Source organism: Ixodes scapularis, unplaced genomic scaffold (genome assembly GCF_016920785.2).
Source record: "Ixodes scapularis isolate PalLabHiFi unplaced genomic scaffold, ASM1692078v2 PGA_scaffold0__279_contigs__length_252992795, whole genome shotgun sequence".
Classification (NCBI taxonomy): Eukaryota; Metazoa; Arthropoda; class Arachnida; order Ixodida; family Ixodidae; genus Ixodes; species Ixodes scapularis.
Window position 1 is genome coordinate 127519114 of NW_024609835.1, and position 24930 is coordinate 127544043.

At 46.1% G+C, this 24930-nt stretch overlaps 1 protein-coding gene and 1 pseudogene across 2 annotated transcripts in view; one reads left to right on the top strand and one right to left on the bottom strand.

Annotated features, from left to right (window-relative positions):
- LOC8033539 (ras-related protein Rab-27A) overlaps positions 1-24930 on the bottom strand; it is a 197046-nt gene that overhangs the window by 95816 nt on the left and 76300 nt on the right. The window contains exon 1 of one of the 2 annotated variants that reach the window (XM_040211328.2): positions 3424-3447. The exons of the other annotated variant lie outside the window; for it this stretch is intronic. The gene's annotated coding sequence lies outside the window, so the exon portion shown is untranslated. Of the gene's footprint in view, positions 1-3423; positions 3448-24930 lie in introns of those variants that run through there. 2 annotated transcript variants of the gene reach the window in all.
- LOC121837368 overlaps positions 1-24930 on the top strand; it is a 77931-nt pseudogene that overhangs the window by 35716 nt on the left and 17285 nt on the right.

The window sequence follows — 24930 nt, forward strand, 5'->3', positions numbered from 1 at the left end:
TGCTCTGCACAGGCATCAAAAATAGCGGCGCCCACAACAATGTCGGGGAACAGAGTGCCGATACTCTAAGGGCAGCTCATTTAGTGGCTCTACGCTAGCGCACACCATATCGTAGCACGTGAAGTGAAAGCTCGTGCTGCAGAACCCAGAGATCCTGGGTTCAATCTCTACTCCTGCCCGTTTCGATCTGGATGAGCATCGTACCGGCGTGCGAACGTGTATCACTACTGCTTGATGCACGCTAAAGACTCCAGGCTAGCGGCTGTACCCCACTGGCTAAACTGCTCATATACAGCTGCGTGACAAGTCGTCAGTTGAGGCAGACTATAGCTTGAGGCTGTATAAACATGCACATAAACCGGCTGTATAAACAGACACATAAACCCCCCAAAGAGCGTTGTGAAAGACCGGGAAAGTACTGGTGCTTTACTCTGAAAATACTGTTTAATCATAGTAGTTTACTTGAAACACGTTGCACTTGGTGTACTTACTGCTTTATTTAAAGTACATAACCTCTTATTTACTTTGTACTTTACTTCAAGCACTTTTTAGATATACTTTTACCCAACACTGATATCTCCCTTCTTCGTTCGTCCCAGCGTCCAGACCGCGTAGTCACCAAAGTCCTACCTCTTCCCCTTCTTCCCTCTCTCGTGGACAGTAAACGCCTTCTGAATAAAGGAATGAGTGAATGAATGAAAACTCACACAGAAAAACCGAGCGCACGAACACTAGTGCACACGCTCACTCACATGCATGCACACACACACATACGCACACATCTGGCCACTCACGCACATACGCTAACACACGCACACAGACATGCAACTCCACAAAAGCGCGCAGACGCGTCACACACGCACAGGAATAACGTACAGAAGCGAACAGGCCCGCACACGAATACGTAACGCGTACGCACGCAAGCACACATACACGCGCAAATACCAACACGCACATACGGGAACACATGAGCTCTCACGAGGACACAAACGCACATGCACCATGTATAACGCATATATACAGAAGCACACATGTCAGGCGAACTTACGCACAGGGATATAAGACACACGCGAGAACCCATATGCGCTCTCACGTGAACACAAAACGCACATGCACGGGCACACGCAAATTAACATACAAAGTTACATACAAACACACGCGCACAAACACACACGAGCGTGCGCGCTGTAGCACACAAAAGCGAACAACGCTCAAATGCACACACGTACACATGTATCCGCACACGCGAACAGACACAGCGCATATAAACGCCACACTACGAGACCCACACAGGCAAATACGCACATACGCAAGCACACACACGTACCCCTTCCATGAGATTTCGTGCGATACTACTCACATAGTTACAATCCATGCCCTCCCAACTAACAAGTGTTTCACTTATCCGTATGCCTGTGTTGGCCACCGGAAACGATAGTCTGTGGCCGGAATCAAACCGGCAGATGCGACATCCGCCAAACTTCGGGAATAGCATAGCGGATAGTAAGTCGCGAATTGAGTTCACAATTCATTTCCAAAGCAGGTGCCATATTGCCTTTTTTTTTTTAAGTTATTACTATTTTTCTGGTTTGCTGTGGCATTACAACGACCTGAGGCTCGTTATTTTCTTCGTGGATCTTCTCCACTTTCTCTCGTCTCATCTCTCCCTTGACGCGAACTCCTCCCATTGCTTTCGCTGAGGACGAGTCCAGTCTTTCTCAGCTCCCTCAGAGATCAAAGGCGGTTGTCGTGAAGCAGGCCGTGCGGGACAAACGAGCTGTTTGCCCTCAGAGCGGCCGTTGATCAGACATCAGGGCCCGACAAGTCGTTGCATAAATGATCGGCTGTGAGACACTTGTCCGAGTTCGGGGCTTTGTTGAACACAATCTCGCGGGTGATTCATCCGAGCCCGGGTCCTTTCGCGACCGGCGCCCCCTGGATGCACTTTGCCCGGCAGACGCCAGCGCTGAATGAACGATATCATTGCGGAGGTGCGAATTGACATCGTGGCATTGCCTCGCTTCTCTCCAAAAAAAGTCATAAAAAAAAACGAGGGAAAAGTTTTGTTGGAATTCCGATGCCATTGGAATTCAATAAACGTTTTCTGAACCGGAACCTCAAAAGTTATGTTTGCTTGTTATTCTAGCCGGGTCCTAACCCAGTAAATGCGTATCAATTTAATACCTCATAACTTATAACCAGTCTTCCGTGTTTTCGCGATTCATCTTTTTAAAAGTCGCGGGTGTTTTTTCGAGGTTTATATTCTTCGTCGGATTCGGTGTTTTTCGGTATTCCCGATCCTCGGGGAACATGCCAGTGATACGAACACTTGAAAACGACCGATTAGAGATTAATACGATAGAGGCGAATATTCATGAAGACAGAAGCAGCCTCCCACACAATTAAAACCATACTGTGTTCCAGATCAACGCAGACAACTGTAGATAAAGATTTCTTCACGTGAAGTTTGGGTTTTGTAATGGAAGGGCAACTCGAATTCAGTGTTTTCAGTATGTTTTCGACCTTATTAATACCAACTTCGGGGCTTATCGGCATTTACTGACAACACGGAACCCTACTGATAAGCTGCCAACCCGTGTGATCATGTCCAGCGATCTAATCACTTTTTAACAAAAGATGAAATTATCGCGCTAAATGTAAACGTAGCAGAATCTACAAGAGCGAGCTCCGGGCCTATAGCGTCCTTGCCAAGCACGCGCACTCATTCAATGCAAGCATCATTCAGGGCCCCATGCTCGCGCTTGTAGCTTAGGCCTCGCTCGCACTTAAAGTGAAAAAGAGTATAAATAAAAGACGTCCAGTAGACCATACTTCGTTTCAGCTGAAGTCCAGACGTAGACGATGCTACGAGCGCGAGCATGTGGCCCTGAACAGTGTTTGCACTGCACGAGCGCGCGTGCTTGGCAGGGACGCTGAAAGCACGGAGCTCGCTCTTATATAGATTCTGTTACGCTCACACTTAAAGTGAAACGAAATATCTTAAAATAAAACGAGTTAAGAGTTTGCACTTAAATCGACATCCTATAAATAACCGAATGCGATACTTAGCTCCATAGCGGAGCATGTACACAGTTAATCTAGATTGGATATGTTGGATCTGCTTCCAAATCTTCATCTCGAAACATCTTTCAAGTTTTCGTTTCATGTGCAGCCGTCTGTGAGTAGCCGCGCGAACCAGACATTTTGTTTCCGTTTGTCTTCCTGTGTATACGTAGGCTGCACGTGACGTCACGCTACGGGAGGGAGGGGCCACGCGCCACGCTAGTGGTTGACTTCGCACCACACGTAAGCACTTTCCAGGCGTAGCATGCTGGCCCGGATACATGCGCAGACGTGTACCGTCTTTTGACAGAGATACTATAGTTTTCGACATGCGAACCTTAAACAACCTGCCGAGCTTACCATGATGACGCTCAGCCCACAGGTCCCGTCAGTAAATGTGCAGAATTTTCCGGCATCGGTGCGATCGCGACGAGCAGAAAGTATCTGTATCTCGTGGCAACGATCTGCTGACGCAAGCGCGTATCTTCGGGTGAAAGATTTTGACGCGAAGGACTGTCGCGTCGGCAGAACTATCCTCATTACGTGACTCAATACGTACAAAGGTCTTACGGGCGATTTGAAAATACTGCAAAGTGGCGTGCGCAAAAACTACCAACAAGCTGCAAGTCTACAGCTGATATAATACTCACTTCCAAGATACTGCATTGCGATTTTATAGTGTCTTTGGGCACGCGACTCTATTTTCAGATCGACCTTATTCTTGAATTGGGTGAATGATGCTCTTAGTTCGAGTGGTGCCTGGGGCAGGATTTTGTATGGAAACAGATTATGTCAACCACTGTCTCTTTGTGACACTGCGCGCGCTTCCCTTCAGCATCAACCGGATTCAAACCCTTTGCGCTGAATTTTCTGGGCCACCAAGAGGGGGAAAGCGCGCTTCATGCCCTTAACACTCTTCCTCGTTCCGCGCGCTCTTTCTACACCACCTGTTTCTACTTCTCTCTTTCTCGCCCTTTCCACATTTCTCCGCTCCGCGAGCACACTCACACCACCTCCCTCTGCTCCTTCCGTTCCTACGTGCTGGGTGACCGGCGTTCATCCTGAGCACCGGTTGCCTTTTTTTTCAAGATTGTTTTGCGCTTACGGACTGACCGACCTACACCATTCATGCTTACGCGGATCCTGAGGTCGGTTGGTCCTATACAACAACTCATGTTTACAAACAAACCGGAGCGCCCCTAGCGGACGCCACCGGCGCCGCGCATGCGCGATGGGGGTGTGGGCAAGAAGCTCGCCGTTGCCCATAGACAAACCATTGAAATGCGATGCTGTCGGCTTCGGTGTGAGTCCCCCCGCTCTTTTTCGCGTTCGAATTGTTGATTCTACGTCTTCCTGGCGATGTCTGACTACTTGAGCGGCGGCAGCGAAATTACCGAAGCTCGCTACAGCGCTAAACTTCGCGTGAATAATATGACATGTGGCGATTCATTCCGCGCGGACGCCGCAGTATGTACGCTAAAACCTGATTCGCATGATAAGATTTTGCTCGCAATTTTCAGTCGCGACGCTGCTCGGGCTACAAAAGCGTGAACCGTAGCTGAGATGGTCGACGTCGATACTAAAAATCGCAAGCAGAATCGGACCAAGTCTATTAGGCATAGCAAGTGAGTGATAGTCACCGGTAACAATGATCAACATCTTTTATTTACTGTTTACATCGAGCCTGCTTACCAACCTTCAAAATTAAGTCTCTTGAGACCTGCACTTACTTCTTATAGCAAGTACCGGGCCAACATTTGGTCTACGGGCCGGCGCCGTCTAAGAGAGCAGACGACAAGCAGAAACGTTTAAAAGAGCAGACGACAGTTCGAACGATCAGGCGGCCGTTTGAAGTTGAAGACGCATTGAACGTAGTCCGCAGGTGGTCCGCACAACTTGACGGTTTTCTGGAGTTCATGTTGGAACAAAACAAATAAATCTGATAACCACAACACAAGTATCCGTGAATTCAACCTAAAGTGCTTCCCGTCCCAGCAATCGTTGTCCGACGACGTCTGCTTTTCCCTTTTCACGGCACATATCCAGATTCTCGGACGAACCGAGCACATGAAAACTGACCTTCAAACCTTTCTCGACTCTTTTGGTACGGCCTCAGTCCCGGCGTTTTGACGAGAAGGCTGTTTTTTTTGTCTGGTTCCCTTCAAAACAACGCAGGAATACACGTCTGGCATGGGGACCAGTGTTGCCAGATGGTTCCACCAAAAAAACCGCCAAACGGCTGAGAGGTATGGCCCAAATATAGCCAAAGCCGTAAAAAGATATAACCCAAATAGCCAAAACTAAAAACAATGATTTTTAAGCTTTTTATCGACAATTTTGCACACACATACAACACACGTAACATTCTCTTTTTCAACCCTCAAATACGCCGCTTTTTGTGTACATTATGTCACTTCTTAATTTAAAAAAAATGCTTCGGATGGATAAAAGTTTGTACAATGACTCATCCTTCGTAGGACTTCAGAAGTACAAAACACACGAACACAGTTGATTTGTGAAGCTCTGGAAAAACACTAAAATAACAGAATACGGAAGCAGAGAACACTGGGAGTTTAAACCAGAACCCCCAATACCTAAGGTTCTTACCAATAACCCACCCGTCTATTTTTCTTTGTGTAGAACACGTGTGTCCCCCCGCTCGGGTTCACGCTATTTTTGATTGTGTTGTCCTTTCTTGGGGTGTGCGATGCCTAAGAATTTTCACAATGGGCACTAAAGCTGCGTTTAGAGAGTTCAGTCTAGGTCCGGGAAGAAGACACGCTACCGGGCCTGTGGGAATAGTGCAATATGCTTGTTTTATTTGTTCCACTGCGCTGTGGGGAGAGCGCTTAAACTCTGCAAGCATTGCTTCTCTGTGCATTATGAAAACCCCGAAATGTGAAGCCTTTCTCCTTCATCTCTTTCCTCTGAACTATCCGAAAGAGAAACAATTGTTTTCGAAACTGATTAGAAGTTCAAACATTAAGTAGTCGAACCTGAGGTTCGACAAGAGTTCGCCGCATTTTTAGGTATAGCCCAAAAATAGCCACATAGCCAACCACGAAATTTTGACGCCGACTAGAAAAAAATGTAGCCCAATTTGGCTATATATAGCCCAATCTGGCAACACTGATGGGGACTTCTGCCCACAGCCCCAGACCGGAAGTGCAACCGACGCGCCACCACCGCGCCGTGACGTCACAGATATGAGTTGGTGTATAAAGCTACTGCTTTAAAAACGTGAATCTTGCGGCGCGCGTGTACCTTTTCAGTGAGGACATCAACCACGTAAACACCACGGCCTCCTCCTCGCCTTCTCCTCTTTCTTGTTTTCGGGAGGTTGGGGATTGGCAACCATGAGCGGCGCCCTTGACGACAGCCAGCAGAGCGTATGAGTGGCTGCCTGGACCTACGTGATGAATACGCTCCAAACCTTCGTCCAAGGACGAAAGCAAACAATAGCTTTCCTCCGAAAAAACAGAAAAAAAAAAGACTTTATCATGCGTATTGGAACCAGAGGAAAACCTCTTTTTTCCGGTACACTAAATGCCGTGAAGTGCAGAAAGCATGTCTTGTTGGACAGCCCTTTAATCACCGGTATCCCACGATTATTTGAAGAACGGCTCTAGCAGCATCGATTGAAAGATCTTCCACAACTGGAGAAGCTGTTCCGTTTTTGCGAGGCACTGGTAAACGCATGTGTTATCATGTCGCGTTCGCTGGCAATTGCAGGGTAGTTCTATTATCGTGTGACAAAACAAAAGGCGAAAGACATCCACATAACGAACAGATCAAGCCAATACATAGGCTCGAACGAAAAGTGCTAGAAAAGTGCCACCACTCGCCGCTAACGAAATGCCTCCCGCAAACTCGGTGATGTGTGCGGTCGCGCCATCGACGTCACTCCTGTCAGCCTTCTCTCCCACTTGCGCCTTTTCTGCCTTCACAGCTGCTTCGTTCCGGTCGCGCATGCGAAAAGAAAGAAAAAAACGATTATTGGAATGAATTGCCGTTTTTGTGTTCTTCGCGTTATTTCCATAGCTGAAAGTGGCGCAGTTCACCGTGCCACACACTGAAAGTGGCCGTCAACCCAACCACCAGCAGGGTGGTTAGCGGTGTTCGACGTCATCTTGCGACGTCGGTGCAACACATGTATAGGAATAGCACGTTTTGTTTGTTTTCCTGCCCTTCGTTTTCAGGAGCCTACACCCACGAAATGTGAGTACGACAAATGCGCCTCCTTTAAGACACTTGCGAAAAATTCAACTGCCCTTCGTTAATTGGGTATTTATACTCTCGTCATTTTAGGACTGAATAGCCCTCGCGAACACCATGAATATCGTCGCCCAGCCACATTTGCTTTCTTCCGCCAAACGAACAAACGAACACACGCACACACAAAAGGAACGCAATCGGGCAAAACTTCATCTAACCGAAGATCCCAACGACAGCTCACGCGGGAAAAGGACAGCGCACGCGGAAAAAGGACAGCGAAAACAAAATACATTAAGAAGAAAGAAAAAAAAAAAAGTTCGCCGTGCTGACGCTGTTACGACAACAGTCGTACTCCGTTCAAACCAAAGCCGACGGTGTACGGGCTCGCGGAACCAGCCAGCCGCGGGCCTTTCGTCACCTGACTCCGCTCTCTGCCCGGGTGCAGGGGCGGGACCCTGATCACGCGGCGAAAGGTTGCATCCAGCGCGCTGTTAGCTGAGAGGTACGAAAGGGCCGCTCTCGGGTGGCGTGTCAACGCGTTTGGCCGTGTCCGCGGTCGCACGGCCGTGGGTCTGCATGGCGTGCAGCTGACGTGCGGACCGCTCCCCATGGAGTTGGGAGAGGCGCGTAATCTTGAGACACGAGGACATCCCAACGCGAAAGGTGGGTCGGTGAGAAAGTCACTTCCATCGATTTCCGGGTTATCCGGAGAACGTTCGTCCCTGTCGTGTCTCTTTACCGCATTTTCCGGTCCAAGACCCAGCCCCTTTTTCCGTTTTCACCAAAAAAGACGAAAAGTTTGTATATAAGTCGCGCCTTTGTATAAGTCGCCCCTTTTTTGCACGATCGGAGCGGTGAGAAACTCTAAATAACCCTGAATGTGCTATTCTGATCGCGAGGCTGTTTGGTTTTAATTCGAATAGTTACCTGAAAAAAACCGTGACTTCCGTCTCTGTGGGTCAGTCATACGGCCAGAGGGGCACAATAGACCGGGCTAATCGTCAGGATAACTGAAATAATTAAATAAATTCGCAAATTAACTTTTTTTTCTGATTAGTAAAAATAAACCGATGGTTCTAATTTGAAACTTGCTGAGTTCCACCTATAAGCCCTAATTGGAATAATTTTAGGCAAACTCGAAGCACGTGGGAGCGGAGTGCGCTAAAGTTACCGCTCGTAGGCGGAAGGCTGGCGGTACAAAAACTCGGATTACACGATCTCCGTATGCGCAGCCGGGACTCAGTTTCCATATTAGGGAGTTGTAGTAGACCGTTTCCGCAGCCCGCTAAGCACCCGGATAGCGCTCCGTAATCCACCACAAGACCTTGAACTGTGCAGACAAGGTCGGCGGCGCGCATGCGCAGCTGCGGCGTTATCTTCGGGGATACCGTAGCGGAAGAGAAAAGCGATCGGCTACAACTCCCTATTCTCGCCTACGAATCGAACGAGAAATACAACCCTGACGGGAAATTCGCAACTTTCACGGCCTATAGGGGGCGCACTGGTGCCTATAAAAATGGCTGTCATCTGGATGATCGTCGTAGAACAGCGGTACGAGACTGGGTCTGCGAAGCGTAAGGAATTCTAGCTTTGCTATATACAATATGTATTACAGTCTTACGTTAGTTTTTCACGCCAGGAAGGTGTAGGCAAGTCCATTTATTATGAAGCCAATCATCCAGGAGCTTAGGGAACGCGATTCTCACACCGCGGTACCACCATCGCTGAAAATTGCGAATACTCTTTGGCGTGCCGGCCGTCGCTTCTATAAGAAGCCCCGCAATAATGCAGGGCGCGGATTAACGAAGGTAAGACGAATTTCGGCGCCCGAAGTCCACATCTGATGGATTATAGACCCGCCGGAAAAGCAGGCTATCGGCGGGTGCACAGCCGTTGCTTTTTTGTCAAAAATACCGATACGGCCTACATGTTTTTTTTTCTTATTTTCTTTCTAATGCACAATTTTGTTACGCTGAAAAAAGTCCGGGCAGCACATATCGCGTTGAGCGCAAACAGCCACCTCGCAGAAAACGAAGTCAAATGACTTCGGGCCACATGACACATTCAGGTGGCGTCATTTTACCGCTAAATTTAGCGAAAAAATTAACGTGACGGTCCTTCGTGATGATTATCTCATGGAATTCGGCTGCTAAAATATATCCTTCGAAACAAAAACAAAAAATACAGAAAACAAAGTCGCTTATTAGGTTCACTGTTGTATAAGACGCAGCGACGGAAATTTGGAGAAAAAAAAAACCCACCACTTGCGCCCCGGAAATCACGGTATATACTTACTATTCGAGTGGTAATTGTTCAAGCCGTACATGTCCTGTCGTGCACCAGAAGACTCAGACGCATTCCGCATTGTCGTACCCAGAGAAAGGCAGTGATGAATATCCTTGCGTATACAAAGCTGCAGGTGTGCATTTTGCGCCGGAGGGCAGGAGCGTCTTCGCTGAGTAAATAGGAGCTGACTGGATCTATGCTCGGCCCAAATCGTACTGCTTACAGATTCCGACAACGACGAAGGAGACATACGCGGACGGTGAGCGTAGAGTTCTATATCCAAGCAGTGCTAAGAATACCAACGGCACAAGGGCAAACAGAAAACACACAAACGTACACCAATTACTAATAAAACTGCGACAGATAAGGAATGACCCCCCCCCCACAAACACACACACACACACAAACACAAGAAATAATACTATTACGTTACAGGTACCACGCGGGTTGAACGTAAAAAGAAAATGATTTGTGTCTCGTTACGCAGTTCTTTCTGTTCGCCCCCAGAAAATCGAAACCGGGGTCAACATGATATCCCGCTGCTAGTGTCAGTTGCGATATTGATCGCAATCGTTTGGGATCCATGGTCCCAGACATAATGCTGCGTTGCGAACGCAGACACAATTCCACCGAATTTGCGGAGGGCCCGAAGCACACACGACATGCTGCACCAGATTCATAGCATCCAGTGAGATGATAATATTAATAAAATATTTCGAGGATCAATGGGATTCATTCGATGGAAATCCGTTATTTCGGTTATTTCTCACCACCTCTTCACCCCTTTCCATTCGTTTATCACCGTTTTTTCTGCCGTTCATTACTCCTCTCCATCCGTTTATGACTCCTTTCGAATCGTTTATGACCCGTTTTAAATGTTTTTCTTACCCCCTTTATTATTCGAGGAAAGAACCACATTCATCGCCGCAGCGGCAACTCAGCTGGGCCGCATTCCCAGACGGCACGGCGCCTGTTCGTCTCTGGCTCCGCGCCAGCTGTGCGACACTCATATTGGCCCGAAGCGCTGACGTCAGCACGCGTCTCCCTCTTCTTCTCTTCCCACTGCCTTGGCAACACCGCCTAGAAGACAAGGCCGTAGTGCTGACATTTGGACACAGATTGGAAACGAATGCTCCGTCAGAGCTCGGCTTCGAGTCAAGTTTGAGCCGACGAACGTTGACGCAATCGTCGTGTCCAATCTTTGACCAGCGTTGGCCTTCGCCGATGACGACATCTGTATGAGCTCTAAGGCTTTGCTATCTAGGAGGTGTTGGCCGCGGTGAGACATTGAATCTGTACACACGATACCTCCTCACCACCCCTCTCTTCGGGACGTCAAGCGTGGCACTGACAAATGGACGCATGGACTGACACCCTCGAGTTGAATGGGTTAAAACAGCGCAAAAAAGACGAAGGACCAGTAAAAGGAAACACACAAACATAAACATGTTTGTGTGTCTCCTTGTGAAAGGAGACAAACATAAAAGCAATCGGGCCGATTGCTTTTATGTTTGTCTCCTTTCAAGTTTACTTGCTGAATGGCGCAGCAGTAAATATTTCATGTTGTAAACAGCGCTGTGTCTGTGTGTTTCCTTTTACTGGTCCTTCGTCTTTTTTGCGCAGTTTTAACGCATTCAATATGACCATCGACCAACTCGCCCAACTTTCCACTTTGTTCCCCTCGAGTTTTCGCGAAAACGAGCGTGCTAATCCGAACGCAATAATAATTATTATTTTGATCTGTCCACAAACACTTCATGGCCTTCTGTGTGGTGCGCAACAAATAAATAACTCTGAAAGAAGGACGGATATCCAAATGTTGCTAAGCAAGTAAAGTACTTTCGGGATTCCGTCGAAATGTTGTTTCGTCACAAAATATTTCAAGGTGGGGGCAGTCACATTTGTTAAATTCAAATTGCATTCTCAATCGATGTGATGACACTGGCAAAGAATGACGCGTCTTGCAGTGTTCCGCAGGAGACAGTGTTGGGAAGTGCTTTAAGTACATTGTCACACTCGTCTATAACGGCCGAGCGTGCAGCTTTCTCCGGGGAGCGCTATACTCTGTTTCACCTTATTATGTACCGCAGGAAAGTCTACAAGTGCGAGCTCCCAATTGCCCTAGGGCACATCTCGGCGGCATAAGTTCTCGTGCGTCAAGACCAGCTTCCAACGCTATGAGCTCGCGCTTCTAGCCTTCTCTGCGGTACAACATTAGGTGAAACGGAGTACGGTGGCATTCGCGGAAGCTAAGCTAGTCACGTGGCGCAACATGGAACGGCCCGCTCGAGGGATGTCCTGCCCACTCTATCAGCTTGATAAGCGATACAAGTAAAGTGCTTAGGTAGGGTGATCACCCGTCCCGCGACTCGCGGGACTGTCCCGCATTGAGGGCTCGTGTCCCGCCGTCCCGCGAGAAATTCCCAGATCTTCAAAATGTCCCGCATTTCACGCTGTCGTAAAATTCGCTCTGCAACTCAAGGTGCTGCCCAACAACGGGGCACGGGGAAGCGCGGGGGTCGCTGGGAATCGTATGAATCGCAATGGTACGCCATTTTCTATCCAAGCATAGCGGGAAGCGACCGTCGTTCTTGCAGGAGAACCGTCGCGCATGCGCCGTTGTGCCTCTCTTCTTGGTGGCAAAATACTGTGAGAGAAAATGGCTCGCCAAAATTTTAATTATAAAGTGCTGTAATTATTTTCATATCGTCGTGTAAATGCAAAAGTGTTGCTGAATGTTTTTTTTTGTTTTTTTTTTGTGAAGGCAAAAAGCCTGCAACTCACAGCGGTAGAAAAAGAAAATAATGTTAAAAAATGCGCGTAAGACCATGCTGAATACCCAAAAAAAGATTTACTGCTTCTTAATTTTATTTGATGCACTGAGTTCTGCTGCAGTTGATTTTTATACTTTCAACTTCGACACATTTAATAACATGAAGGTAGAACTCTGAGAGTGAAAATGATTTTAGATTAATTATTGCAAGGTAATTTGCGGGTGTATAAACAGCACAAGATATTAAATGCGTCAACAGAGCTCGGTTCGTGTTGTGTCTGTTCGTACATTCCTCCCCCCACCTCCTCCCCCTCTCCCCCGGTCCCGTGTGTCCCGCATTTCGCTAGCAGAAAGGTGATCACCCTATGCTTAGGGCCGGTTGCACCAACGCCGCTTACCTTAACCCAAAGCGGCACTTTCCTAAGCCGGCTTAGCCCCTAAGCCGAGCTCAGGTAAGCACGGGTTTAAATTCCGGTTGCGCCAACGTTCAGCCGGCTTTACAGACGCGCCCCTAGCTAAACGCTGGATTTGCGTAGGGAATCTAGGGACAAACAGAGCGAACTAGGGAACGCTCAGAGGGACGAATACGATTGACGGAGAGGAATCACGCGATGTAAACAAAAACAAAAAAACTGCCGTAGTAGCCGTCGTCGGCGTCTGCTTTTCACTGTATTTCTTCGGTGAGTAACAAATTAAAGGTCTCCAAATTCAATCATTTTTTCGTTTAACTTTCAACAACAGAAGTCAAAGCTTCAAATAAACACGAATGCTCTTTACATCTGTGATTGTGTGTTTAATATCGGTTGATAACAGGATATTTTGACAGTGGTAGTAGTTTTCGTGCTCACATTTTGAGGTGAAGGAGCCATCGGGGGCCCCAAATCTCATCGAACGCGAGAAGGACACTCTATTCGCTACATCGCTGAAGGCAAAACATCATCGATATAAGTAGGCAGGTAAGATGACTACTAAAATCAAGTCAAGCCTGAGACCGATGAAGTTCAAAACAGTGACGAACTGGCCACGGCAGCTGCGAAAGTGCCCGGAATTCGTCGAATAGAAGTCGTCGAGAGGTCAGGTCACGAGACCTTGCATCGACGGTACTCGTTGCTATCAGCAAGGTGACAGAACTGCACTGTACCGTCGTTGAACATCCGCTGCAGCCTCAAACGGACTTCAGCTTCACACTGTCGAGTTCAGAAAAAAAAAACTACCACTAGTACATCACATCGTGCCGATAAGAACGGTCGTCTCTTCGCATCGCCTGCTCCAGCCTGACCCGATACAGCAATGAACGAATCTAGCATAGTAGTCGTTACGATTTGTCGTCGCCACGAATGAAAGATATAAAGCAAAATATTCCTAAAAAATCGCGATCACCAAAAAAGTTACGGTTATGGAACGATAAGGTTTTCTGAAGCCAAGATTCTACTCGCGAGATTAGGAAAATTCACTGAAGATTGTCTCAAAGCTCAGAAAACGAAAGAAATTGAATTTTCGTTGTTTTATTACTTAAAAGTGCCGCAATCTAATGCGAACGGCAGAGGTGTCGACAATCAGCTGATCGGCGAGATCATGTACTGCCACTATTCAACGCGCTGATCGAATTGAAGGATACGCGCTGCAAGTGTAAATAAACAAGGTGGTAAATAACAATACGTTACGGTTATGCGAAAATTAGTAAGTACATACGAATAAGCTCGCTGACAGAAGAACCAACGGGAAGACAGACGTGAGCCCCCTTAGCCCCACAGACCCACAGCTCCTACGTATCTCGGTTAGGGCTAACACGCCCTGAGAGTGGAGAGCCGACTTGAAAACAGGGGTCGATAAACACTTCACGCGACAATATTTTGCATCCTTGTCACAATCGAAGGTCATTCCGTCGAAACTTTCACGCTGATGTAGCCTAAAACATTTTGCACAAACAATTTCGTCCACCGCGTCGACCGCGACAAACCAGCCGCCATGTTTTAAATCCAGGATTACGAAACAACTAAAAGCAAAGCGCCCAATGTTGAGCGCTTAAGTTAAGCGTAGTTTAGTGCTAGGTTTAGCGATAAGCGATTTTGGTGCAACCGAACGAAACCAAAACTTAGCTTAAGTTCCCGGCTAAGCTCCGCTTTACGCTAAGCGGCGTTGGTGCAACCGGCCCTAAATGAATTATTTTTTGGTTTTTTGGTGACGACATCCTTGATACGCCGTCATGCTTTAATTTGTTAATTGTTCGAGCGATTATGCCTGTAAAAAGCCTGCGAGCAGCCCTCCACGTTCGCCGCCAGCTGATAGAGTAGGCAGGACACCGCTCGAGCGGGCCGTTCCATGTTGCGCCACGTGACTAGCTTAGTTTCCGCGAATGCCAGCAGCCTATCGCTCCCCGGAGAAAGTCGCACGCTCGCGCGTTATAAACAAGTGTGATTAGCACTGTACATTGTACTTAAAGTACTACTTCGAGTAGGTTTAGAAAACTTGTACTTTACTTGAAGTACATTCTCTGAATATGTACTTGTACTTAACTTAAAGTTTTTTTTGTTTTTTTTCTGGTACTTTCTGAGGACAGTACAACACCCGACTTCAAAGTACATTCCCCCAATGTGGTTTCAGTGAAATTTAGCTCTTTCAAGAACAGCGCGATTGTGTCCTTGGCTTTCCCATATTGTACACAACTTCTGAAGTCAAATATAAAAATTCCCCAAAAGCAAAAAATTAAAAAAAAGGGAAAAGTATAGTTAAGTGAAAATGCACTATCCTTTTCGAGACGTCATGCGATCATTTTTCTGAGTGAAGTAATGGCGGCTATAAGACCGAGACAAATAATTCCCTTTTGTGTTGATTGTGTTAAATAGTTCGTAAGCGAGAGAAAAACAACTACTCTGTGGCCAACGTCATCTCCAATTCGCCGCCATTTCCTAAAATAACTGACGCAGCCCCATTACCACTAGGACACTGCATGTCAGTACAGCCCTGCATTTCCGCGGATATCCGCAGGAAACGGGCGGATCCAGATACAAATTAATCAGATTTGGCGGATCGCCGATTAAATGCGGATTCCAGGGGCTGTGGATGCGGACCGGATATCCGCGTGTCCGGATCTACATTTTTGCCGAGGCGGCCCGTTACGTGTGCGACCGCACACTGTAGAGTGAATTAGTGAGCGATACTATGAAATGCATCATCAAGTGTATTGCGGGAGAAAACTACTCTGATAGATAAAAGGTGCCGATCGGGGAGAAAATTGTCCTTTACATCAAGAAAGATTTGATTCTCACCAAAGATCGCTCTATAACGTTCTATCTCGCCAAAAATGCTCTCCCCAAAAAAGTAAAGAATGCAGGAGCATCAGTCGTCCCGGGAAAGCGCGTTTTTGTTTGGCAGGGAGAGAGAGCAGAAAACGTTCTTTGAGCAAAGAAAACCCAAAACGTACAAACCACAAGAAAATAGAAGAAACCTGCAAGTGCTTCTTCGCAGTAGATCGAGGAGACTGAATTCAATAGAGAGTTTTAGTAATACGTATAGGAGCAAACGCAGACCCCATACGTTAACGTTAACGTTGCGTCCTCCACAATGCGCATGCGCCATACGTACGTACTGCGGCGAGCCTTGCGTACGTACGCTCGCTATCGATTTTTGCGAACGTACGTAGCGCTTTCCTGCGTGCCATCTCGTTGCTCTCGTCGCGCACGGGAGCGCGCGAGACTAGTCCAGTTTGAAAAATGGCGGCGGTGAGGCAAACCAGCGAAAGTGCTACGCGCATTGTACGGGTTCGCTTTACCATTGAAGATAACATCAACCTCCTCAAAGAAGTCAACGCGACGAACCCTTTCGAGCACCCACAAAGATGGGTGTCGATAGCCAAGAACGTTGGCGACGCCGTCGAACCCAAAAAGGTGTTTACCGTGCGGTCGACACAAAAAAAAAAACAACAAAAAAACACGTACACAACAAGCACATGGAAACACGCACTTCCGTAACAAAGCGAGGAGAATCGGGGGTTTGGATTGACTTGCCCGAATACCCGCCTTGGATTGTTTGAAGCGGGTCCATATCACAAGAGCGAATGACATTTTAGCGAACGGCGACATTTGAGCGAATGGTCGTTTTAGCGAATAACGGGGGCGCGCGTTAACCCATCCGTCGCGCTGCGCTTTACGCCGCTTCGCGGCGACAGTCTGCGGCAACTCATTACAAAAATATGAACTCACTTGGCCCACCCGAAAACGCCGCTTCGCGGCGTCCGACTATTCGCTAAAGTGTCGGTCGATGAAACGTGGGCGTTCGCTAAAACGTCCTTCGATCAAATGAGTGCCTCCCGTTTGAAGCAGTTTACAGGAGCACATCTAGATGGCGCTACAAGTCTTTACGTATGCGTTCTTCCTCCGCTGTACTAAAAGTGCGTATTCGACGCGTTCCGTAACGTTCCGTCGACGCAACGGTAACGCTAACGTAGGGGGTTTGCGTTTGTCCCTATACGTATTACTAAAACTCTCTAATCCTCTGGAGTGGTGGAACTTGCGCCCATACGAGCTTCCGCACCTCATTCTTGCAGCATAGTTCGTGAATGCCACCCCAGCATCATGTGCACCAACGAAGAGGGACTTCTCAGTAGCGGGTATTAATTTTAGAGAGGCCAACCCGTCTGAATCCTTCCATGTTGACGACATTTTGTTTCTTCTACACAGCAACCTCGACAAGTGAAACGTTGAGTGAATGTGTATTTTCTTTTTCTTGACAGTTGGCACCTAGGAGCATTCAGCTGAGGGTTCGTTATTGAAATTGAACCCATAGGAGGTGTTGCCACTGTGATATTTTCTCAGCTGTGTACTCGCACCTTACCAGATATACACGAGTACTTTGCTGCGGTGTGTGAGCGCCTTTCCTCTCACCCTTTGTTATTGTTTGACCTAAATAAAATGACACAGCGGTCTGTCCTTTGTTAATTTTCCTGTTTATAAAATATGGGTCTGCTTGAAGCGGGTTTTACAAAGCAAAAAGCAAAATAAATATTACGATCTCCTTCCCTTTGAGCGCATCTTCTGGACAGAGTGTCAGTGTCACGGGCCCTCAAAGAGACGATCCCATTACTGCGATCATCTTTCAAGCGATGCGAAGTGTCTCCTGGAAGGATAATCGCTTATTTAATAAATACGCTAAAATAGAATACAATAAAATGACTTTCACCGTAATTCTGACACGAAGAGTACTTTGTACAAAGGTAGGCAGACGCCTAATATTTTTTTTTTTTCATTTTGATTTATGATAAAAAAACTGCACCGACTTTACATAACAAGATAATTTAATCAAACGTTTCGTCTCCCATGCGGGAAACATCATCAGTGAAACCTCATATAAAATGAATGCGCGGATTGAGGTTCGAATGTTGTTTCGAATTTTGCTGATGCGGTTCAAATGCGGATACAAAATGCGGATGTGGATACAATTATTTAAAAACTTTGCGGATACGGATCGGATGCGAATGATGAAACTGTTATCCGCGCAGGGCTCTACATATCAGTTTAAAATAGACTGTATAGTAGATTGGAAAGACATCATAAAGATTGCGTTAAAAAGTACTTGTACTTTACTTTGAAAGTACATTGCATTTATAGTACTTTACTTCAAGTGCATTGCATTTATAGTACTTTACTTCAAGTACATTGCATTTATAGTACTTTACTTCAAGTACATTGCATTTATAGCACTTTACTTCAAGTACATTGCATTTATAGTACTTTACTTCAAGCGCATTGTGCCCTGTGTACTTACTACTTTACATCAAGTACATAACCTCTCATTTACTTTGTACTTTACTTCCAAGTACTTTTTAGGTGTACTTTACCAAACACTGGCTGAAGGATGTGTGCGGTTCGTGCATAGCGCGCTTCTACTCGAAGCAACAACATCTTCCCATTTACCGCCTGAGACTAGTCACTAGGTGGAGAACTAGAAGAACCAAAAGTGGAAGGGACAGCAACTGTTCGCTCGGCCGGATGCAGTCGGCAATTTCATTGTAAAGGCCTCGACGTCAGTCTTGATGAGTACAACGTAATTATGGGAACCGGGACAAGGCACTTTCAAGTGTTCCGGCTGCACTTGGTGACGTAGCCTATCATCGAGTGCTGCTGGCGATTCGACTTCAACCGCCAACGACATTTTGAACGCCCCGGAGGGTGAGTCAGCCGCAGCGCAACAACGCCTGTTCATCCTAGCGCGGTTTATGCGTGTCATCGACAACATGACGAACAAGCTCGAAACTCTGACGGTGGAATTCAAATGCCTCCGGGGAGAAAAGCAAAGTCTTCGCTCTGAAGTTCTGCAGCTGCGCAAGACCGTCCTGGACCGAATTCCACTGTCACCGCCGTCACAGCCGTCGTCTGCTACCGTCGCCGCAAAGGTCCCGGACACGAGTAGAGTACATCCGAGGTTATTGCTCCTCCTGTGTCAACACGGGCGCCGCTGAACGTGCAAGGTCGACCCTCGTCGACGCCTGGTCAAGAGAATCTGCCGGATCGTTCGACAAGCCGACCGGACACCGTGAGTGCTGACGAGCGCAATTTCCCGTCGCTGCTTTCTGGATTACGGGTTGTCGACGGAGCGCATTCAGCGAGCACGGCGGACGACGGTTTCATTCTGGTCAAGCCCCGGCGATGAGCCAAGCCGTCGTGGTACCGAAAAACAGTGTTGGCGGTAACGCGTTACAAGTAACGGCGTTACCGGTAATGCGTTACTTTTTTTGGTAACGTAGTAACGTACTCGTTACTTTTCCAAAGAAATAACGGGTAACGTACTTACGTTACCTATTTTGAGTAACGTGTAACGAAATTACGTTACGTTACTTTACTTCCTAAAACTTAAAAAAAAACTAAATTTTAATTTTTTTTTTTTAAGTGCTTAGTCATAAATTCCTTAGTCAAAAAATGCCGCTGTCCTCCAGTTTTCTTTGACGTCGGTGCTCGTCAGAATTGACGTCACACGCCACCTGCCACTGGTTTTCTCCCGCGGCTAGTTGACCTCGCAACCCCCGTCGCCTCGGCTGGAAGGCCAAAGAGGTCCGGCTTCGGGTGGATTTGGGAACTTCCTGCGTCGAAGCCTGCGTTTCGCTTCCCGCTGGGAAAGAAAATGACACCTTCGTGTCATTCCCTTTCCCGTTTTCCATGTTATAAATCAGCTTCATGTATACTTCCGCGTTTTTTCTTGTAACTATTCGGGTGAAACCCTAAAAAAGAGAGGGCAATTAAGTTTCCGCATGGACATATTTTAGCTATGGCGCTTACGCACATATCAAACGTCGAAACAGCAAATGTTTTAGTTCGTGAATAAAAAGTAACGCAACAGTAACGTGCGTTAGTTTTTATCAGTAACGGTAACGGTAACGCGTTCCTTTTATTTTGAGGTAACGTAGGTCGGTAACGCGTTACATTTATTTGCAAGTAACGAGTAACGTATTTAGTTACTTTTTTTCGGTAACGCATACAACACTGCCGAAAAACCGGACAAGGTGAATGCTGTTTCTCGCCCCGTACGACGCTTCGCGCTATTTTCCAAGCTTAACCCGAGCACGTCTGTTACTGACATTGTATCCCTCGTTGAGCCGGCCTTTCCTCGAAGGAAGAACAGTTGTCTGTTCTAAGATGACAACTAGGTCTTCATTGTGCTCGTCGTTCCCTTAGCTTGCGACAAGACAGCGTTTGCAGCTTTCAACAAACCCGAAGTATAGCATCACGATCATCTGGTGGGCTAGTTGGTTGATTGCTCGAGGGCAGTATCTTCCACAGTTTCTCAGTCGCCTTGACAATGCGCGTGTTCAAAATGAGGAAACAGTAACACGCGAGAATGGTTGCAACGATTAGTGTCTGCTATCAAAATGTGAGGGGCCTGCGAACGAAGACCAACGATTTCATGCCCAACATAGTGACAATGAAGTTCGATGTTTCTTGCCTCACGGAAACTTGGCTCTGTAATGGGAGACCAAGCTCCAACCATTTTACACCTAACTACAAAGTGTATCGCCGGGATCAAGTCGGATTACGAGTCTACTGGTCAAAAGTTTGGTGGAGGCGTTTTAATTGCTACCGAGACATTTCTTTCGTCACATCGTCGTTTTGACCTGGAATCATATTCTGAGAGTTAATCTCTACTCAGACACACTCAGAATATGATTCCAGGTCAAAACGACGAACGATTCGTTTACTAAGTGTCAAAACGACGAACGACAAAACGATTCCAGGTCAAAACGATCAGAGTAGAGATTAAGACAGGCGATGGGCTTCAACTATCTCGTTGGAAACTATTATTTTCTACCACTTTCCGATGAAGCAACTTTTATAGAACATCTTGAGACACTCAGTAAACAAATACATTTTTTAAAATACAGAGTACAGATACACGGAGATTTTAATCTTCCAGGAGTGGACTGCCCGCTGAGGTTTCCTAATTACAACAATCCTATAACATCAAATAAGGCTTGATGGTTACTATCGTTTATGGACTACTGTGGCCTTGATCAACTTAAACTAATTAAGAATAGTGCTGGAAAGGTTCTGGACCTTGTTTTATCTAACAGACCTGTCGATTCTGTGACCCCTGTTATAAATTCCTCAGTGCGCATAGATGAGTTGCACTCAAAATTCGAGGTTATCTTCTGCCTTCCACGAAAAAAGCCAATATCCCGTAGTTAGCTGCACTTACAACTATGCCAAAGGAGATAATCTGAGCATGTACAGATACTTCGAAAGCTTTGATTGGAGCGAGGTTCTTGTAATAATTGACACGGAAATAGTGACTGAGAAGTTTTCGTCGATTCTTATGGCTAATTCGGGTGGTCATTTCTCGGTAAAATATTTTGCCATATCTTTGGCAAGGGCGTTCGCGTGGTCAAAACCTGGCGGGTGCAAGCTGTTCGGGTGGCGCTTCTCAGGTGTGTGCCGGAACTTTACTGGCACAATTTTGCCCGAGCTCCAAGAGGTCGGGCAGCTTGTCTGCCAGACTGTATCCGGTATCGTCACATCCAAATCGGGAAAGGGAATCAAACGAAACAATGCTCACTGAAAGCGGCAAATAGCGTGCTCGTGTGGCAAACGAAGCCATCGAGACAGACACCCATTTGTGCACCGAGACAAGATGGCGAAAACAATTAAGATAAAGATAATTTATGTTTCAAAGAAAGGCAAAATTTTTGCAAAAGTTTGCCCAGCCTGCGCAAGGTCGGTTTGCTCTGAGGCAAGGGCTGCGTCATACATTACTTTGTTTTACAACTGTGTAATAACACTTAATTACACCGCTGAAAAAAATGCAAGCATAGCAATGTAGTTCGATATTTGAATACGCATTACGATTTCAAAGGGGTTGGGCGCAATGAAAAGACTGATGATTCCAAAAAGGGTAATAACACTAAACAGAATATGGAAAGCGACGCTGGCAAGCCTCCTTAGAATCCTTGTAAAAAGGCAACAGTTCCTCCGAAATCCAAACAAAATGTATTGAAATTTGACGCGCGTGAGGCCAGCACCACACTGATTTATTCATCTGCCCTTTCATTAATTTTATAATTTAAGATCCTGTCAGATGTACAGACTGTGGTAATGTTAATACTTTAAAAAAAATTTGTGAAGCCGCTTGTGTTTACGCACATCTCAAACAGTCGTAATTTATAATGTCGGCGCATACAGAGTGCTCATTGTACCATAGACTAATCGAGGAAGAACTTAAAAAAGCTCAAGCGCAACCCAGGCAAATAAAAACGCCAGTTGCCGGCGCCTCGTATTCAAGTGGAGAGGGTTACATGGTGCGCCGCTGGGGCGTTTTTGGTAGCCGGTGTCACCGGCAAGGGCTCGCCGGCGATTGACTACCCGAATTCGCCATTAAAGGCGCGATGGATACTTTTGTGCCTGAGCGAATTTTCAAGCCTTCAGTTAATCCCAAATGGCTTCCCAAAAAAATTAAAAACTTGCTCGCGTAAAAAAAAGAAAAAAAAAGCTTTTACGGATTGTTTAAACGAACTGGCAACACTTTATGTTAAATTCAGTTTAGCATTTATCGTGCTCTAGCTGAAGGGTTGTACGCTACAGATAATCGCTTAAACCTTGACCGAATAGAGCGTAGCCTGAACCAGAGCCCTTAAGATTATTGGAGGTTTGCAGAACAGCACACGCGCGATTCTAGCCAAAATATTTGCCTACGCGACCCCACACTTAATGATAGAGTTTGCGCCCCTGCAGAGGTTGCAAATATGTCTGCCGATTACTTCAGTGACTGCTTATATGCGCCGTTCAACAAGCCGTTCAGCCTACGAATATTAAAATCAACTGCCAGGACTTTTTGTCTGGTATTAGGGTCGAAGAAATCGATGAAGCTATAAAGAAGCTAACTGCCAGGACTTTTTGTCTGGTATTAGGGTCGAAGAAATCGATGAAGCTATAAAGAAGCTATAACCTAAGTCATATACTGGGGCTGACTCCATTCCATCTTTTATTATGAAGGATTGGTGTGAATTGTTTTTTCCTATATTGAAGCACGCCTTTAATTTCTCTTAGTTTCGGCGTTTTCCCATCGCTTTGGAAGAACGCGGTGGTTGTACCCTATAGTTTCAAAGGTGGTGACGCATGTTACTAATGGCTATCGCTCCATATCTTCATGTTCTGGATTTTCTAAGGTGTTTGAACGCGTTCTGTATAACCGAATTCATGATTACTTCCGTCAAAAATTTTTATTTCCTGACGAGACGCTCAGTTGAAACTCATTTGTGTGCTTTTCTGAACTTCTGTGCCCCTGTCGTTATGAACCGAGGGCAAATTGATTGTATACCTTTTGATATGTTAAAAGCGTTTGATAAAGGAAACCATGAGTTTTTATTACATAAATTATCTTTATATGGTTGTTGTGCCGAGCTGTGAAAATTGTATCCAAGTTACCTATCATGTCGTCCCAACAGTGTTCGAATAGATAATATTCGCTCAAGAAGTTTTTTTTTCTTCTTTCCAATTCCGGTGTTCCTCAAGGGTCTAGTCTTTGCCCCCTTTTGTTCTTTAATCGTCGTAAATGATTTAGCGTCATATGTTGAAAATGCAGAGTTGTTGTTTGCAGATGACATTAAGCTTTTTATGAATGTTCATACTCCTGTCGACTGCGAAACTTTACAGAATGATGTGTCGCGCATAGTTCAGTGGTGTAATGTGAATAAGCTAAACCCTCTCAAAAACAAATGTCTTGTCCCTGTGCAAATGTCGTAATGTATTACATAACGATTATGTATTAAAATGAACTTTAGTCAAACGCATCTCTGTAGTAAGAAACCGTGGCGTGAGCATAGATAATAAACTGACGTTTATTTCGCATGTGTCTTCTATTGTTGGCAGCATGACAAAGGTGTTGGGACTGATATCTGGCACGACCAAGCAATTTAAGAACCCTACCTGTATTATTCGTTTATTTTTCTCTCTTGTTAGGTCAAGGCTTGAATTCGGTCCTGCAGCCTTGAATTCTTTGCCAAAAACGCACTCAACAAGAATTGAAAGTGTGTAAAAACGCTTCATATGCGCATCGTTTACGACCGCTATCTTCAGCGCCGCTTTTATTTTGATTACAACTTTCTTCTAGATAAGTCCTTGCTGAGGCCAATGTCTGACAGAAGACCAAAACGTGACATGATTTTTTTGCACAAGATAGTAAATGCAATTATAGATAATGGTTCGCTTTTATCCAATGTGAATATCAATGTCCCGTCCCGTTTGACTAGGTCCCGTTTGACCAATAATGACCAACGTCCCGTTTGACCAATGTTAATATCAATGTCCGTTCCGTTTGACTGTTTGACTTTTCACCATTGTCACGCATGCAATCACTGTTCAATCGCTTTGACAATCCAGACAATGAAATATTCACTAACTTTTCTGTTTACTGTAAACAATTGAAAGGATCGCTAACTATCTCTGATGTTTTTATTTATTTTGTGTTAATTTGGCGTTTACCCGTTCTTTGTGCACCAAAGTGAAGACCTTCAGGTTGTTTTTTGGGAACACGAAAATAAAAATTATTATTATTATTATTATTATGGCGAGATGTAGCAGAAAGCGCCTATGTACGGAAAAAGCTGTGATTATGGCTCGTGCATGGTAGGACGTGAAAACAGATGGAGCTCAACAAGACAGGCGAGTCAACAATTTCATTAGGGGAACTATAGTCCGTTGCAACTCAAGAAAATAGGGCGGGGGAAATGAAGGCCGGGGAGGAGGAAGCAGACGGAACGCTGGAGAGGAGAGGGCGAACCCTCTTCCTCTCCTGTGTTCTGCCTGCTTCCTCCTCCCCAGCCTTCCTTTCCCTCGCCTTATCTTCTTGAGCCGTATCTTGCTATAGTGATCTGTACAACATTTTTCCGGATCGGCATTTCTGCTTGGTCGCTACAGGGCTAGTGCGTCCACTGGAAGTTTCGAAACGGCTATCTTGGGCCTGTGTAATACCTGCCGGGTGAAGCACTGGAGGGGCTGGGCGGCTCCATGCATGCTGAAACACACGTTTTCTGCTCGTTCGCGGTCATTCGCCCAACAAGTGTTTGAAAATTCTGTCTAAAAGGGCGTAGCTGCCTCTGAGAACCCGTGGAA